This window comes from Taudactylus pleione, unplaced genomic scaffold, assembly GCF_031769625.1.
Source record: "Taudactylus pleione unplaced genomic scaffold, aTauple2 ptg000142l, whole genome shotgun sequence".
NCBI lineage: Eukaryota > Metazoa > Chordata > Amphibia > Anura > Myobatrachidae > Taudactylus > Taudactylus pleione.
The window spans coordinates 2,066,431-2,084,114 of NW_028284544.1; positions in this window are offsets into that span (position 1 = coordinate 2,066,431).

Genomic DNA, 17,684 nt, shown 5'->3' on the forward strand with positions numbered 1-17,684 from the left:
TAGTTAGAGTCATCATTCTGCACAATAAACCTGCGTTTAAAATCTGGGGCCTGCAGCACAGGAGACTGAGCCAGGGCAGACTTAAGGGCTTGGAAGGTCTGCTCACAGTCTGCCGTCCATGCCACCAGATTCGGACGCTTCTTTTGGGTCACGTCAGTTAGGGGCTTGGCAAGGGCACCGTAATTGGGTACGAATTTACGGTAGTACCCCGCAGTCCCCAAGAATGACCTGACCTGCTTCTTGTCCCGAGGGGTAGGCCATGCTGTGATTGCCTCCACTTTGCTCGGTTCTGGGCGCAGAGTACCTCCCCCTACATAGTGTCCCAGGTACTGCACCTTACTCATGCCAAGCTGGCATTTCTCTGGCTTGATAGTCAGACCTGCTCCAGTTATCTTGCGCAACACACTATCAATGTGTCCCAGCTGTTCCTCCCATGTCTGGCTGAATACAGCAATATCATCTAGGTACGCCACTGCATGTCCCTACTGGCCTGCCAGCAGGTCATTGACCAGACGCTGGAAGAATGCAGGGGCATTTTTCATCCCAAAGGGCATTATGAGGAACTCGAACAGCCCAAATGGGGTGATAAATGCGGACCTGTGATAGGCTTCGGGAGGCAATGGAATCTGTCAGTACCCTCGGCTGAGATCCATGATAGTGATGTAGCACGCCTGGGCCAGCTGATCTAGCAAGTCATCTACCCTAGGCATGGGGTATGCATCGAACGCAGTGGCCTCATTCTGCCTCTTGTAATCAACACAGAATCGGGTACCTCCACATTTCTTGGGAACCAATACTACAGGGGCCGCCCACGAACTATGAGACCTCTGAATCACCCCTAACTGCAGCATCTCATCAATCTACCTTTTCATGGACGCTAACGCTTCTGGGGAGGTGCGGTAGGCTGCCTGTCGCAATGGGGTTTGGGTGCCAGTGTTAACATGATGCGTCACTGTCTGGCCAGGCTTCCCTGTAAAATGTGCCTGATACGGGTGTAGTGTGTCAGCTAGCTGACCTAGCTGTACTGCAGACAGCGTCTCACATTGGCGAGCGTCTGTCAGAGATCCTCCTTCCAGGGCAGCAACTGTCAGGTCTAACAGGGGGTCAGGTTCCTGCTCATTCTCAGGCACGCTACACACAACTGCAACACACGCTTCCCTGTTGTGACATGCCTTAAGCATGTTGATGTGGTAGATTTTCTGTCTTTTATGGCCTGCCTCCTGCGCTACTACATAATCTACATCATTGATGCGCTGTATTATGGAGATGGGGCCTTGCCAGGCAGCCTGCGACTTGTTCTACCACAGCGGGTATAGGACCAGAATCTTCTGCCCTACCTCAAGTATGCACTCTCTCACAGGGCGATTGTACCACCTCTTCTGTTTCACCTGCGCAGCTTTCAAGTTATCCTGCGCCATCCCTATCATGGATTGCAGCTTCTCCCTGAACTGTACCACATAGTGTACCACTGACTGCTCAGAAGTGACCATCTTCCCCTCCCATTCTTCCCTGATCAGATCTAAAGGCCAACGCACGTGGCGCTCATATAGGAGTTAGAAGGGTGAGAATCTGGTTGTTTCATGCGACACCTCGCGGTATGCGAAGAGGAGGTGCATCAGGAACCTCTCCCAGGCTCTTCCCTGGCACTCCACAAAGGTCCGCAACATCTGTTTTAAGGTGCTATTAAGGCTCTCCACCAGTCCATTCGTTTGGGGAATCTCGTGAGCCACCTTCAATAAACCGTCCCTGTAAGACTGTGGCACAATCAATTGCTTTTCACTAATTACATTGGAATGCTCATCGCTGACATTGTGCTTTCTATACTTTCCCAAAATATCCTATTTTAGTCACCTTCTGTACACATCTGTTTAGCCTGAACCCTTACAGACTCCAGAGTTGGGTCTGTGTTGAGACATATTTTAAACACATTCTGGTCAGTGGAGGGTAGTGGACTGGGAGGCTGCCCCCCTCCTCAGCTCTCACAGGAGAGAAGGGAAGGGGAGAAGGGGGGTTGCCATCCATTGAACTGTCCTCCACACTTGCAGGGGTTAAAAAACACACTCTTTCAGTGCTGCTGCCTCTACATCTGCAGGGGCTAACAAACACTCGGCAACAGGTGTCAAATCATTAGCTAACCGTACAGTACTCGGTTCTATGCTAGAACATGCATAATTACACATATCAGTCTCTTTCCTGTGAAGTTCAAACGTGTTATTCCCTGTGGTGTCAACATTATCTTAAGTACATATTGACTCTTTAGTACATATAGGTATTGGTGTTGGCTGGGGAGAAAAATTATTGACAGGCAATTTTACATCAGAGGCCACATTTTGGTCAGTCACATATGTAGCAGACATCTTTCCCAGATCTGTCCCCAATAAGACCGTGGCGGGCAGGTCCGCAAATACCCCAACATCACGGATTCCACGACCTGCCCCCCAGTCTAAATAAACCCTGGCTAGGGGTACTCCGCCCACCCCCTGCACAGCCGTTGTTCTCCCCGGTAAAATTTTCTCGGGGTGAACCAAATCGGGTTGTACCAGAGTCACATGCCCCCGGAGTCACGCATGCCAATGGTTTCCTTGTCGCAGACTTGTACTGCTTGCAGATTGTCCCGTGGTTGCTCCTGGAGTCCCCCAGCATACAGGACAGTTGGCACAGATTTGCCTGCTGGGCCTCCGACAGGAAGGGACATTGATTTCTTCTTGGAGGGACAATTGGCATTGATGTGCCCCACCCGGTGGCAATTAAAACACCTGCGGGCATCGCCCAAAACTGGTTTACCCACCAACCTCCCAAACGGTGCAGCCACAGCTGGTTTTGTTGAAGGGGCAAACGTGGGGAGCCCTGCAGGACTCCTCCCCTGCCATTCCGACTGCCCGGACATCCCAAATGACATCTTTGCTGCCGGAGCACTGGTCACAATGTACTTGTCAGCCAGGCTTGCAGCTTCTTGTGATGACTTAGGGTCACGGTCCATGATCCATTCTTTCACCTCCACGGGGCACAGTGTGAGGAACTGCTCCTGCAGGATGAGATCTTTCAGATTATCAAAGTCCGTCACTTTCAATCCGTCAATCCACTGATGTATCGTGGTTGACAAGTGCGCTAACAGTCCCGTATATGTGTCAGAGGGACTGCGCTTTGAGTCTCTGAATTTCTGCCGATAAACTTCTGGGGTGAGGTTAAATCGCTTTAGCAGCGCCTCCTTAATGGTGCAGTAATCACCATCCAGCTCTGGAGGAAGGTCAGCAAATGCCTCCAGCACTTTCCTTCTCAGTCCCGGTGTTAAATAGCTGGCCCATTTGCTGGGTTCCAGCACAAATTGTCGGCAAGTCCTTTCAAATCCCCTCAGGAATGTATCGAGGTAGCCGGCTTTCTCCAACACAGGAATTGGTCGTGCTGGGGTTTTTTCCTACCCGGGTCACAGGTGATGTTCTGGCCACATTCGGCCTGGCACTCTGCAGCCTCAGCTTCTCAGTTGGCTCTATGCTCGGCAGCTGCAGCTTCCCTGTCAGCCGCCGCTTGGTACTGCTGCACCAACTTCAGAGTTGTTGCAGAGTCCACATCCTTCATATGCCTGAAAGCAGTTTGAAGGTAATTCTCTAGGGCAATCTCACTTGACCCAGCAGAGGTGTCCGATCCCCGCTGGGTAGCTATTGTAAAGTCCAGTACAGACTGAGTTTCTGCAGCAGGGTTGTCCATCGTCTGGCCACCTTCAGCAGCAAGGTTCTGATCAGCCTCCTTGAGGGTTCGGACCAGTCGATCTCTGCTCTGACCAGTCCAGGCAATGTTTCTCTGCATACGCATCCCTTTTTAACTGCTGGTACTCCATGGTCATTCTGGACCTCAAACTTTTTGCCAAAGAAAACGATAGAAAAAGAAAATCAAGAGAGAGGGAAGGAAACAGAGATCAACTGTGCACAGTATGTCTTTTTAAAATTTTAACCCTGAGCGTACTCTCTGGCGAATTAGGGTGCTGACTTTCTGAGAAGCACACACTGCTAATTCACTTAAGCTCTTATGATAAAAACAAAAATATCAAATCCCACCACTTGCCACCAGTTTGTCACGACACCGTGCCCAGTCTACACTCAGATACTCCAACCTGACGTAGCTGGGTGGTGGTGACGTGGGTTTTACCTAAGCTGGCACCACGAAGAGTATTAAAATAGCACTTTTATGTTCGCCAGACACTTAAATCTCACTTAAACTCACAGTTTTACACAAATATAGCATGGGCCTCTCCAGGCACATGAATTCATTAGAGCACAGAGATAACGCTGATAAAGTTTTAGGATTTATTGAGAAATATCTCCAGGGTTAAATTACAAGGAAAATATGTGAATAAATAAGGCATACAGTAATAAATGCACAAAATGATTACAGATAAGAGTAAAGGATAGAAAGTCAGAATCCTAAGGTATCTTATGCTGAGATCTTAGGGGATCTGTGTGTAGGGAGACCACCATAGACCGACATGTGGAGCACTCCTTAGCTCTCAGCTAATCCCAGAGAGTGAACAACTAGCAGTGTGGGCTTCTGAGCCTTATAATTCCATTAGCCTGCTCTCCCCCAGCAGCCCCCACCCTTTTCAGGCTCAAAAATACTGTCCTTTGTTCTCCTAGGGTCTGTGTAGATGCAAATTAGCACAACTACAAGACCTAACACTAATATACCTCCCTGGACCTTTAAGGTATTTTATGTTAGGAAGACTGCTAGCATAAAGTGTTACAAATGACCCTTCTAGCAGCCAGTGTGACTGTGTACTGGACTTGCATCATGGCCTGCTAGTGTGGGAGCAAACTTTACATTCAGGAAGCTTTGTCTTCAAAGGCCAGGTGTCACTTGACCCTTTTGTTCAGATTAGTTTATGCAATCCAGTATTGACACATTCCTCGCAAACAGCCATTCCTGAAACATAGAATTATTATAACACACACACTTTACCCAGAGCACACAAATATACGTAAAGTCATGACATGGGGCTTTGATGAATCGCCGTAACCCATATGATGGTCACAAGGACCATAGTCTAAGAGCGTAGTTTCAGTTCCATGTCCTCTAAGACTCGAACAGAGAAGGGACAACAGAGGCTGTTGTAGGAGAATGCTCTACAGAAGATTCAATCTGAGGGAAAAAATCCAGATGGCGCTGAATATTGACAATACTGGGACTTGAACTCTTGAGAAAACTGAGGCATAACCCATCATCCAGGTCCCGGTGAATAAGAGAAGGAGATGGGACAACAGAAGCCATCGTGGGAAACTCCCCACTCTACACATCAGATCACATAAGAATACCTGATGCGTTGATAAGGAGCAGATGAAAAAAACAACTTGCAAATCTTGAACATGGTGGAAATCACAGAGTCCGGAACCCCTCTACATCTAAATAGTGGCCTCAACAGCCATGCCATGAAATTCCGGCGCTGTAAGTCAGGGAATACGAACTAACCTAGAAGCAGGAGGTCCGGGCGAAACAACAGTAGTAGCCAGGTATCCCTAACAAGTAACGGATGGAGATGTGAGAACCAGACCCAATGGCCAGGTCAGAGTTACAAGGAAACCGTGTCAATTTCTTGCTAGATCCACTTGAGGACTAGCGGAAGAAGGGATAAACGTGGGAAGAGGTACATGAGATCGTACCACCAACAATGTCAGAGTGCCTACCGCCTCTGCATTCGGGATGCATGGAGCAGTACCGAGGCACCAGAAGATTGTGCCTGGAGGCCATAAGATGTATGTCCACTTCTGGAAGAAAACCTTAGAGTTTGCCAAAACATGAGGCTCTGTCCACCGTAGAATGCGACTCGCGTAAGGCCCAGACACTGCGTGTCCTTCCTTGAAGGATGATAAACTGGACATCTGTGGTATAGTCTGACAGGATTCAAACAGGCCGACTTTCAAAAAAGGAGATAGCTTCCAGAAGCGTGTAACGATTTCACAGAGTTCCAGCCCATCTGGATCAATGAGTCTTGAAGCAACCATCGACCCTGGAAGTGATTATCCAGAACAACCATAACATCCAGAGCATTTAGCAAAGGCGTATTACTCTAGCACGGAGGGAAAATGGGTAAGTGAAAACTATTAACACCTATGTATCCCTGACCGGTAATGTGGATATAACTCCCAAGGAGACATAAGCACACTAAGGGAATGGCAGAACAGGGCCCTCTGACATAGTGTGTATATACTATATATATATATATATATATATATATATAGAATATATATACATATATATATATATATATATATACAGAAAATCACAGGCAGCAATGTTTCAGGGTATTGTACCCCTTCCTCAGGACAACATTGTTGTCCTGAGGAAGGGGTACAATACCTTGAAACGTTGACCCAATAAAGTCCCTCCGTTGAGGGTGTTAAGTTTTTTCACCAGTCTCCGAGTGCCGCCTGTGATTTTCTGTGCATACTAAGGTGGGAGTGCTGTCCTCCTTGGAGGTCACCAGAGCAAGGTTGAGCTGCATGCCCTGACACTGTGAAGGAGTGCCGGAGCGCTGTATTTGTATATATATATATATATATATAGTACATTAGTTCAGTGCAAAGCTGCGTTAATGCCTTCGCTTTGGCTCAGCTATATATAGAAGTATTGAATATAGTACAAATCTTCTAGTTTAAAGCTAAACTGTTAGGAAGGAGGTACCCTACTGGGACAGATGCCTGCCAGTAGAACTATGATAGTGCTATATATACTTGGGCAACATAGCAAAACAATTGGTAACATCGAGTAACACCGGCATCGGACCCATATGCTCAGTTAAGGCAGGTCAGACCTCACAGGAATTGCTTACTTCAGCGCACGCTATGAGGCCTCATGCTGCGTATGGTAATGCAGTGGATAATGTATGCACGCCCCTGAAATGCCGTCCCAATGCACTGGCATGCCTGCATTCGCCCGACCACCCCCCCCCCTCGTCAACACCCACAAATGGCACTTCCTCTCAATTACTGAGCTCGGGGTCCCTGCAAACGCATTTCCCATCGCAATTGCTAGTTCGAGCACTGTGATGCATATGCATGCGCAATGCAAGTCAATCGACTGATTGCGTGCGTCTTCGCAACTGCGATCCTTGCTGAATCAGACCCCTATATCGCTGTGCCCCACACAGAATACCTGGCAATTCACAATCTTGACCCCTGTGAATGACACACCCTGAGCTAGTGTCAGGGTGCCGGGGACCCGGACACTCACTGTAGAATAGTGGCGGGGGTCCTTTGATATGTAAAGGGGGTCGAAATGGGAACCAAACCCACAATCTCAGTGCAGTGAGGTAGTAATGCTAACCCTTACACCATCTGTGTTGCCCCATCAATAACATTAGTGAGTACTGATTAATTGTCAGAATAAGTTAATAACAGCTTATTAACAGGCAGAAAATAAGTATATTTCTGCTATATACAGTTTTAAATTCGTTCACTGTGGGCTCTGAACATCTCCATCGGGAGAGACGTGCAATATAACAGAGATAAAGCAGAGCCAGTCTGCAGGTAAAAATACAAACTCCACACAGTTAGGGCCGTGGTGGTCTAACTAAGTAAGCAGGTAGACTGCTACAGCTTCATGCACGGGATGGGACCCGGACACTTATCACATGGGTAACCCCGGAAAATTAAAACAAGCTACACACTTAAAAAATATATATTTACTGGCGCCATTAGCCCACTATGCTAAATATATGTCTGTAACATAAAGCAACCTGTCATAGGAAGAGACCTGTGACAAAATCCCATTAATTTGTAACTCCAATTTCTATAAATTAGTGGATACTACTATGCAACAACCAGCGCCTTGCCTTAGGTTAATGTGCTGATGCATCACATGGTGCATCGGGAATCTCTGCTGCAGCTAGTTAAGCCACAGCAATTGTGGATTTGGCACCATAGTGAGCGCCAACTGCGCAAGACTGAAGCTGGCCACACACTAGACCAACTTACATCCAACCATCCAACTAGTTGATTGGTTGGAATGAAAATCTGGTAAGGTATTAAAGCAAATGACAATCAGCAATTTGCTCCCAAACGCTGGAAAATGGACAAAAACTGTTGTTTGAACAAATTGTTTATATTAAACATTTCACAAACTTGTCTGACGACCATTTTCATCTGTTTTCTGGCATTTAGGAGCAAATTGCTGATCATCATTTACTCCCATATGTTACCAGATTTTCATTCCAACCAATCAACTAGTTGGATGGTTGGATGAAAGTTGGTCTAGTATGTGGCCAGCTTGAGGCTGTGAAGGAGGCAGCACCTGCTCCTCCTACTCCTGGGAACAGAAATGGCCACCGGACCTAAGCCCCACCCCTTCACCACTGGGAGCACAGCCCCAGCGTTAACTCCGGCTGGTCTGAAACGGCAACAAACATCCCCCTCTGCTAACTGCCTGACATCACCTCCGGGCGGCCATGTGAAGGGAGCAGAGGGAGGGAGGTGATCGCTCCCTCCTAATGACAGTTGCGTAAATGCACTCTTCTGTCATAGAGGGTGCAACCACTGACCAGCAGCACTGGAGCCATAAATACCGAGCAGCGCTGCGCTAGGGAACGCGGCAACTCTGGCTGAGCAAGATCTCTGTTACTCTATCTTCCCGCTGGCACAGAGTCGGCGTTCACTCCTCCCTCTTATCTGTATGACACAGCAGCTACTGTGCTATTCCCCCTGTATTACAGCGCTGATCAAGGCTCCGCTCACCCCCACAGGCTGTTACTGAAGAGCTGTGAACAATCAGCAGAGCTGTTAAAAAACGCTCTTCCATCATGTTCAACACTGCCCCAATTACAAAAGGAGCATGTCTGTGAGGAATTAGCAGCGCTGGCCTCCTGATACCCCTGTAGGTGGAAGATGGAGCAGATGGGGTGAGGGGGTGATCGGGAGGGGGTAGGAACCGCAGGATATCATCTTAGTCCCCTACTAGTCAGGGGAAGAGGTATACTTACTGCTGCTGGCATCAGGTCCTGTGGTGGCAATGGTGGCATAATAGGCTGCGGCATGTCCCTCCCCGAGCTAGCGCCAGGGTGCCTGAAACCCGGAAACTGACTCTATAATAGTGGCGGCGGGTCCCTCCTGATGCCTCCATTTAGCAGGCTGACAGATGCAGCCCCAAGTGACCGGCTCCTTCGAGGCACTAAAACTGGGGCTTCTGGGGAATAGAGGGGGAGGAGTCACTCACTCTCCACCAGTATATACCCCAGTGTCTTGTTCTCCAGTGTCCCCTGGTGGATGAAGGAGAAAACAACATTTATTGACATCATCAACTCAAGTGTCAATAGGCATGGCACCATGCACATGGCCAGTAAGGGTGAGAGATGCTTTGTGCCCGAGTTCACAAGAATAGGACAGGCTGCATTGCAGTCTGTGCACAGGGCACACAGTGACATTGGTGTGAGTGGTGGGTGAAGGCGCTGCTGCCACCAGTTTGTATAGCGCTGCTGGTCATAAGGGCCATCCCGCAACATGGCCCCTAAGCAAAGCAATACAACTAGAACTTCTCAAATAAAAAAAAAAATGTTGGCAGAAGCGATTTCATCGTGAGCGATCTCGCAGGCAACAGCTAGTCTAAAATAAACACAAGGCCTAAGCCTAAGCATTGTACAGTAATTACTAGAATTCTCTGTGTACTATGTCAGAGGTTCTCAAACTCGGTCCTCAGGACCCCACACAGTTCACGTTTTCCAGGTCACCCAGCAGGTGCAGAGGTGTATTCAATACTCACTGACACATTTTAAAAGTTCCACAGGTGGGACTAATTATTTCACTTGTGGTTTTGTGAGACCTCCAAAACATGCACTGTTTGGGGTCCTGAGGACCGAGTTTGAGAATCTGTGTACTATATGGTGGTCACTAAGATGCTCTTACTACTATATGGAGTGCTCTGATGCTTTCTGCACTGGAAGTAGTGTGTTTGTGTGTGTGTGGGGCGGGGGGGGGGTTGGTTCGCTACAGGTGTATTACCCTCGGGAGGCCGGAACCATTAAACAGTCCCTGGAAAAGTGTTTTTTTTTGTGTTTGAAGTGTAGGGGGCTGCTGGTAGACCTACAAGTGACAGCTTATATCCATGGCCCGCTTGTACCTGCATCTGTAAAATAAAAACATAGACACTATGACAAATATTTAACTAAAGTAAAAAACTTCCCACACACATTAATTAATTTTAAACTATATTGCTCACCTAATTCCCATGGGCTACTCTTCAGTTTGATGGGAGCATAGAAAAACTATCGGAGGCATGGAAGACAGAAGATCAGGGAAGGCAGCAGAAGGAAAACGGAAGATACCGAGTCAAGCCAGAAGTCACCTGGATGCCTAACATTGGCAGCAAGGGGCTCTTGCAAAAGAGCTTATACTAACCGTTTTCAGGTGAACTACAGCAAGAGTCAAGTTGCTGGCAGAGATAATACAGTGCCGAGAGGCAAAAGAGGATCTGCCTTTGCAAACTGAGGAGCGGAGCTAACCACCCCGGGGAAGGGCTGACAAAAAGGGTACCCCTCTGTGACCACCAAGGTCAGCAAAGCAGGTGCAAACTTTCTTTACCATCTTAGACCACTAGGTTGTCTGGCATTAGGGCCACAAGAAGGGGGGGAGAGCATCCTTAAAACTCTATCGATTGTACCGATGGCTTTGCTATTCTGCTAAGCATTACGGATGTGTGTAAAGTGAAGTGGGCATCCTTATGTTGTGCTGCGTTTGCATTGAGATCGCAATGGATTAGCATACTATCGCAGTTAAACTGTGTGCGTATGCAATATTGCAATTAATAGTGAATCAGGCCCTGAGCCCATAATTATACATGTATATAAAGCATACTTGTCAACTTTTGAACACTACTTTCAGGGAGATTATACTTGATGGTAGAATGCGCTGCACGCAGAGAGGTGCACCACTGAGGGGGCGTCTCATGCTCCCCCCAAAAGGCCTATTTAGCTCCACCTATGGACACCTATTTTCACTCATGGATGCATCCTGCTGTTGCAGGTGAAAGTGTAGTACTATGGGGTCAATCCTATTACGTGCGAAGGGTGCAATGTGCCAGTGCAACAGCATTTAAAAGCCGGCAACGGCACCGCATCTCACACCCTTCACTACCTAACCCGAGCTTGGATTCGCATAATTTTGTTCGGAGTCCTATGGGGCTGCGAGCAATATTAGGAGAATCCAAGCTGCCATAAAGTGCAGCGACTGCCGTGATGACTCGCACTGGCGAGATCATCTCGACTAATAGGATCAACCCCTAAGAGCAACATGGTCAGGGTACAAGGGTATGGAGGGGCAGTAGAATGCTAGTAGCTGATCCTAGTAGTATTTTGGTGTAACAGTGTAAAAGAGGGCACCAGCATGGTGATTACAGTGCCAGCAATGCATCCTGCAGGGCAAGGTGACCCCTAGTAATGGTGGGGAGGGGGGCTTAGGGGTTGCAGGAGGGAGCTGGCAGCTGGCCTCAGTATGTTAGGCTGTAAGAGTGTAACATTGGCACAAGCAGGATAATAATCACAGCTGCCACCACTTCCCTCTGCTGGGTGAGGTGACCCCTGACATGGGGAGGGGGGTTGTATGTAGGATGCTGGCTCTCAGTGGTATCTGGGTGTAGCAGTGTGAAATGGCCACAGCAGGCTAATAATTACAGCTGACAGCAAGGACTCCTGCAAGGTGATGTGACCCCCGGCATTGGGGGGGGGGAGGAGAGGGGGCGAGGCAGTCACACATATACACACAGTCACACACATACATACTGTTACACACAAATATACATACTGTACATATGTACTGTACAGTCACACACATATACTGTATATACATACTGTCATCCATATTTACACATACATATAATCACACACTTATACACAGTGTCCCAGACTCCCACCTCCCTGTTACTACCTTACACCCTCAGGCCAGTTTCACACCTGCCGGTTTTGACTGGCCAGGCATGAATCGGGCGGTATCCATCCTGGATTTTCCAGGTACTGTGTGCCTTTCACAAACAGCGACTTTGAGGCGCTTTGTATGGTTTTTTTTTTTTTTTTAAAAACCAATTGGGCATGCACATCGGCAGCTGCTGCTGCACAAGCCCGGCTGGCAGAAGCCAGTGTGTGTGAAAGGATACATTGTTTCCTTTACACTACTGGCGTGCAGGGACGGCACAGGCATGGCACGGCAGCCGTCCTGCACAGTAGATATTTCCGGCTGTAACAGGGCAACCGTGCCATCGCCGTGCCGTGTGAAAGGAGCCAGCAGATTCACTGCATTACTATATTTCACAGCCGGCCAAAACCAGCAAATGTGAAATAGCTCTTATGCTGCTTCATCCTCTGCACGGTGCCATGAAGCCCCGCCCCTGCCATGTAGCCCCGCCCCCTGCTCGGAGTTCTCCCTCTTCCCTTCACTGTTTAGCTTCTAAGCTTGTATAATCAAAGGCTGGGGGGCCCGTTACAGGGTGGCCTGGGGGACTTACCCCCTGTGCCCCCTCCTTAATATGGCTCTGTTATTGCTGCAATACTGCTCTCCTGCTCTCCTCTCCATCCCTTCCCCTCCCAGTTATCTCTCTGCCCACAGCGCACCATCCATTACAGGACACACATCCCCTGAGCACTACTACTACTTACTATTAATTCCTTACTTGCTTAGGCAGAGGAGAGAAGGAGATGAAGCCGCTACTGTAGCTGCTGTCCCTGCTGAAGCAGGAGATAACTCATCTCTGCCTGCACTGAGGCCCTGATTCAGAGCCGGACGCTCTGACAGAGCGCTCGCTCTGAATCAGGGCCGTCCCTTCTCCTTTTTGGAGCGGCCTCATGGCCACCCACAGCTATAGCGAGCGGACAAAATTATGGTCGCGATGGTCAAGACCATCGCGACCATCGGGCTTGCGACGAGACCCTGCGGTAGGGTCTCGCTGCCGCAAGCCCTGGAGTGCTTTTGGCTCTATCAGAGCCAAAAGCACTCCCACTGACATCACTAGTGATGTCAGTGGGGCCGGCCCCAGACGGTAGGCGTTCCCATGGGAATGCCTCCGTCTGGGCAGCCACGCCCCCGGCACGCCCACCAAAGGGAGCGTGCTGTCACTCACCATCGACAGCATGCCCCCTTTGGTGCAAGACCCATAATGACGGCTTGGCCGTCGTTATTCGGGTCTCGTGCATGCGCACGATGGAGCTGCCTCTGTCGTGCGCATGCGCACTTGGGCAACATCGACCCGCTTGCGAGCGCTCAGGACTCGCGAGCGGGTCTGAATCAGGCCCTGAGTGTCAGTGACAAGTTACAACTCACACAGGAGGATCTAGTTTGCTGAGTGAGACTGCCGACGTCGCTGCCCACAACCCCGCGGTACGTGGGTAGCCTGTATTGCATACTTCTGTTCTGTCTAGATATGGCTACTGAGTGAGTGTCTCAACACAATGACTCGAATCATTCAGATGTTCAAATGATTCGAGTCACTCAACGATTGGTGTGTCGAGACAGCCATCTCCCTAGCCTCTCTGTCAGTGGGAGCCAGAGTGAGTGACAGCTCCGCCCCCTACACTGCTGATCCGACCTGATCATACTTCTGCACTGAGTCAGTGCAGAAGTATGATCAGGTCGAATAAGCATTGTAGAGGCCGGAGATGTCAGCGACTCACTCGGAGTCGCTCTGCTCCTGCCAGGGCTGAGGATGTGCACTGAGTCAGTGCAGTATGATCTGCAGGGTTGGGCTGCGGGGGGCGGAGCTGTCAGTCACTCACTCAGAGTCACTGGCACCCCAGCTTACTACAGTTCTAAAAAGCCGTGCCCCGAGACACTGTCTCGAGACACTCCACTGAGTTGAGCCATGTGGCTCAACTCAGTACGCTGATTCGCTCTGCCCATCCCTACTTCTGTCAGGCCCTGCCCCTGTCACATTCTGACTTGCACATGCGCAGTCCGGATTTCAGACAGGGCTGTGGGGGGATGCGGGGGATTCAATCGTTTTGCGGGGCTAAGGGAGGCTTGTTCAAAAATCGGGAGCTCACGGGAGGGTTGGCAAGCATGAAAAAGTAATGTGTAAACCCATATGTTTTCTTACTAAATGGACCCTTTGACGATGACCTGTATATTCCTTTTACTGAACAAGCATGTGTAATATTTCATTTCTATTATACTATGATCAAGAAAATGACATCTACACATTAGCATGTTATAAGTCTAACAACATGTAATAGATATACCACTTTGGGAAAGGATTGAAAAGCCCAGATTTATTCTGTGTAACGCGAGCCTTTATTCACATAAACACTTTATTATATGGCACTTTCAATTTCACACACAAAGGTACAATTTATCATCATTCCGGATATAGGAACCTCAGTATTATCCTGTCAATAATGTTCCTGCATCTTGGCAGCAATGTGTTTACAGAGCGCGCCTGGGTTACTGTAATGATGTGCCCTGCATAACAGCTGTACAAGGCTACGCAAAGGGGAATACAGGAGAGAAGATACAGAGCCTCGTGTAACGTGTAAAAATCACATTATCATTTGTTCCTGTTCTCCAGCAACTACAGATTTTTTCTTCAAAGCAGAAGGAAAGTCAGAAATCTCTCAGATAATCATCCCACTGACATCCTAATAACAGCTTCCTCACAGAGACTTGGAAGCCATTTTCTTTTCTATCTTGGCTTGTTAAAATTAAGGGCTAACCTTCTCCTCGAGGTCTCTGATGTTTCTTTCCCTTGAGAGCCATAAGCTTGTGGATATTCCTGGTCCCTTGTCTGCCTTTAATGTGAAAAAGAAAAAACAGCACTTAAAAAAAAAAGAAACTTCTTATTACAGCTGTTGACCTAATAATTGAATTCCTGAAGTGAAATGTGCAATATTTATGACTAAAAATATTTTATTATAATACAGCAGTGTAATGGGGACTTATTCTTAAAGGAAAACTAACCTCAAAAGTAATCTGCATTAAAGTGATCTACATTTAATTGGAAAAATATGACAGACATCTATATATATAAAAGGCTAATGTTGCTCCTCACCTCTATGGTGGGAATAGAAGTGTGTTGCGCGCTGGTGGCCATTAGATAAATTCAATTGTTGCTCTGTCCGGGCGCGCACAGACATAGCCTTCAACTGTACCATTTTAACCGGTATAGTACTAGTTTTTTACAGTCTGTACCAGCAAACAGCACCGTGACAGATTCCCGCAGCGCTGCTCAGTGACTCTGACAGGTGGCTGATTACCCCCCATCCTTCCGAGTCTGTCTGCTGGTGCCGGCTATTTACTGTTAGGGTGCACTTTGAAGTTCATCTCTATATATCAATGGGGGCAGGGCGTCGCTGGCTGATTACTGTTGCTATGTAACACTATAGTAACCATCCAGCACCGGCTGACCCCGAGCCTCCAGTGATTTACAGAGATGAACTTCAAAATGCACACTAATAGTATAACAATAACCATCCAGCGCCAGCTGCTTCCAGCCCCCAGTGTACAGTCACCCATGGCCACACCCTCTTTATATGTCACCATGTCCCCTTTATCTGTGGCCATGCCCCTGTACCGTTTTTTCACTGTGAAATATTGGAGGGTATGTAGACATTTCTACTCACAGCCTAGCCGCCAATGCTGACATTTCTGATCGCAGCCCCCCGAGCTGGCGAGCAGAAATGACTAACAAGTGACCCATTTAAACATTCAAACTGGACTTCCACGGGCGCAACAATGTACCGTCATTTTGACAGGATGCTAACCAGTGTGCATATAATGGGCCTGATTCATATTGTGGGTACTAACGTAACAACAGCAGCGATCTCTCACGGATCGCAATTGCGAAAATATGCTATTGATCCATTCACCATCCGGTGCATAGAGAACCCACTGAAAGCATCTCACATCTGCTGCTCATGCACAAAACTGGAAACATGGAATGCAGATCAGGCGTACATCAGCCTTCTGAGTAAGTCTAAGGTGCCGCAGACATAGCGGGTCTCCAAACATGCAGAGGGCTCTCCTGCTGCAAGCAACAACGCAGCGGCTAATTTATGGACGCCCTGAAAACAGAGTTTAAACGGTCCGACATGCCGGCGCTTCTCTAATCAACCCCATTACCTCCCCCAAACACTATCTACCTGTCACTCACTTTGCTAGTGAATCCTCTGTGTGAGCGTAATGGTAAAACAATCGCTTAGTGTTGATAATGGGCATAGGGTGTCCTGTACATATGGGGTCCTGCACCCAGAATAAACCCCAGAGTGTGCTGCTGTGGGTCTCCCCTATTTAATCTATTTAATCTGCTGGCTGCACCATCTTCTGTGTTTTTTCTTCAGGAAGATAGGTATTAGCAAAGACTCTGGTACTGTGACTAGCAAATGGAAAATGGTGCCGCCAGCAGGTTGGGCTGTGGCGCGCTGAACACTGGCCCCCATTAATATGCCTCTGCTCTGTGCCCATACTTTCCAGCTATATGGCCACACCCCAATTAAGTTTAAAAGGAAAAAGTACTAAAACTAATTATATATGGGGAAGTATCGAAGGAGGCACATGGCAAAGACATTGTGTATTGGCGATACACGATGACAGCTTTTGGTGGCTTCGGGCCTTGCTAAATAGGGAGAACAATTTGCTGGATTTAGGGTTCTTCTGCCTATGATACATAGACCCCCCATGAATGGAGATTATGATGGTAATTGAAATATGCAGATGACTTTGCCAGATCACAGTCAAAAGTCCGGAAGTGTAACCAAGAAGTTTAAGTGTGTATTCTGAAAGATCCATTTGTGAAAGCAGAAAAGCGCAATAGACACGCCACAAATGCACCTTTTATTCTTTTATTTCCATGCAGGACTAGCGCATATACAAATTTTGACCATTCAGGGGGAGCTTGGAGTGCACCTACTTATGCCCCTACATGCAAAATAACACATTGGGGAAGGTGGATTTATAGTGGTGCGCTCTGTTTTGCAACAGAACACCTCCTGCCTGCAAAAGAACTTGATTTTTAAATATCCTCCAAAGGGGCAGAGATTGGGCCTCATCTTATAATTTTAAAGTGACTATTTTTTTCTAATTTCAGGTCTGTTTCATCCAATAAAAATATTCAGACACACAAATGTGACACGTAATGAACACAGATCTCTCAGTCTTCTCATTAATTTATAAGATAAATCTATCTGAACCGGGAATTATTTCAGGTGAAAACTGTAAATTCTCCCTTATGTATTCTTTGTCAAACCTCGGGCTCGGTATACCAATCGGCGGTACAATGTGTTACAAGGACTGGAGGGGGGGAAGGGGCTGCACTGGGGTCCTGAAGACTTTAGTTGTTGCACTATAATGCATTTCTCACATTTGTTCCCATCACTTTTGTGATCTCATCTCAACCCCTTGAGCTCCAATTCTAACGGCTCTATAAGACAAATCTGCCTCTTCATCCCATTATTACTGTTGGCTTAATTTGCTGTTCGTCTTGGCAATGGGCTCAAGGATATATGAGACAGTCGTTCTGAGTATATTAAAGCTGTGCTATTGTCATCTGAACTTTATATTACACTATTTGTATCTTTCTTCTCCTCCGTATCTTGATTAACATATTTTATAGATGTCTGGCTTCTGTTAGCAAAGTATAAATACTGTCTTTCCCAACCTATTTCTAGCTATTAAAATAATTGTATCCCCATGCACATGGTTCAGGCAAAATAGAAGGTCGTATGTTACTCTTTA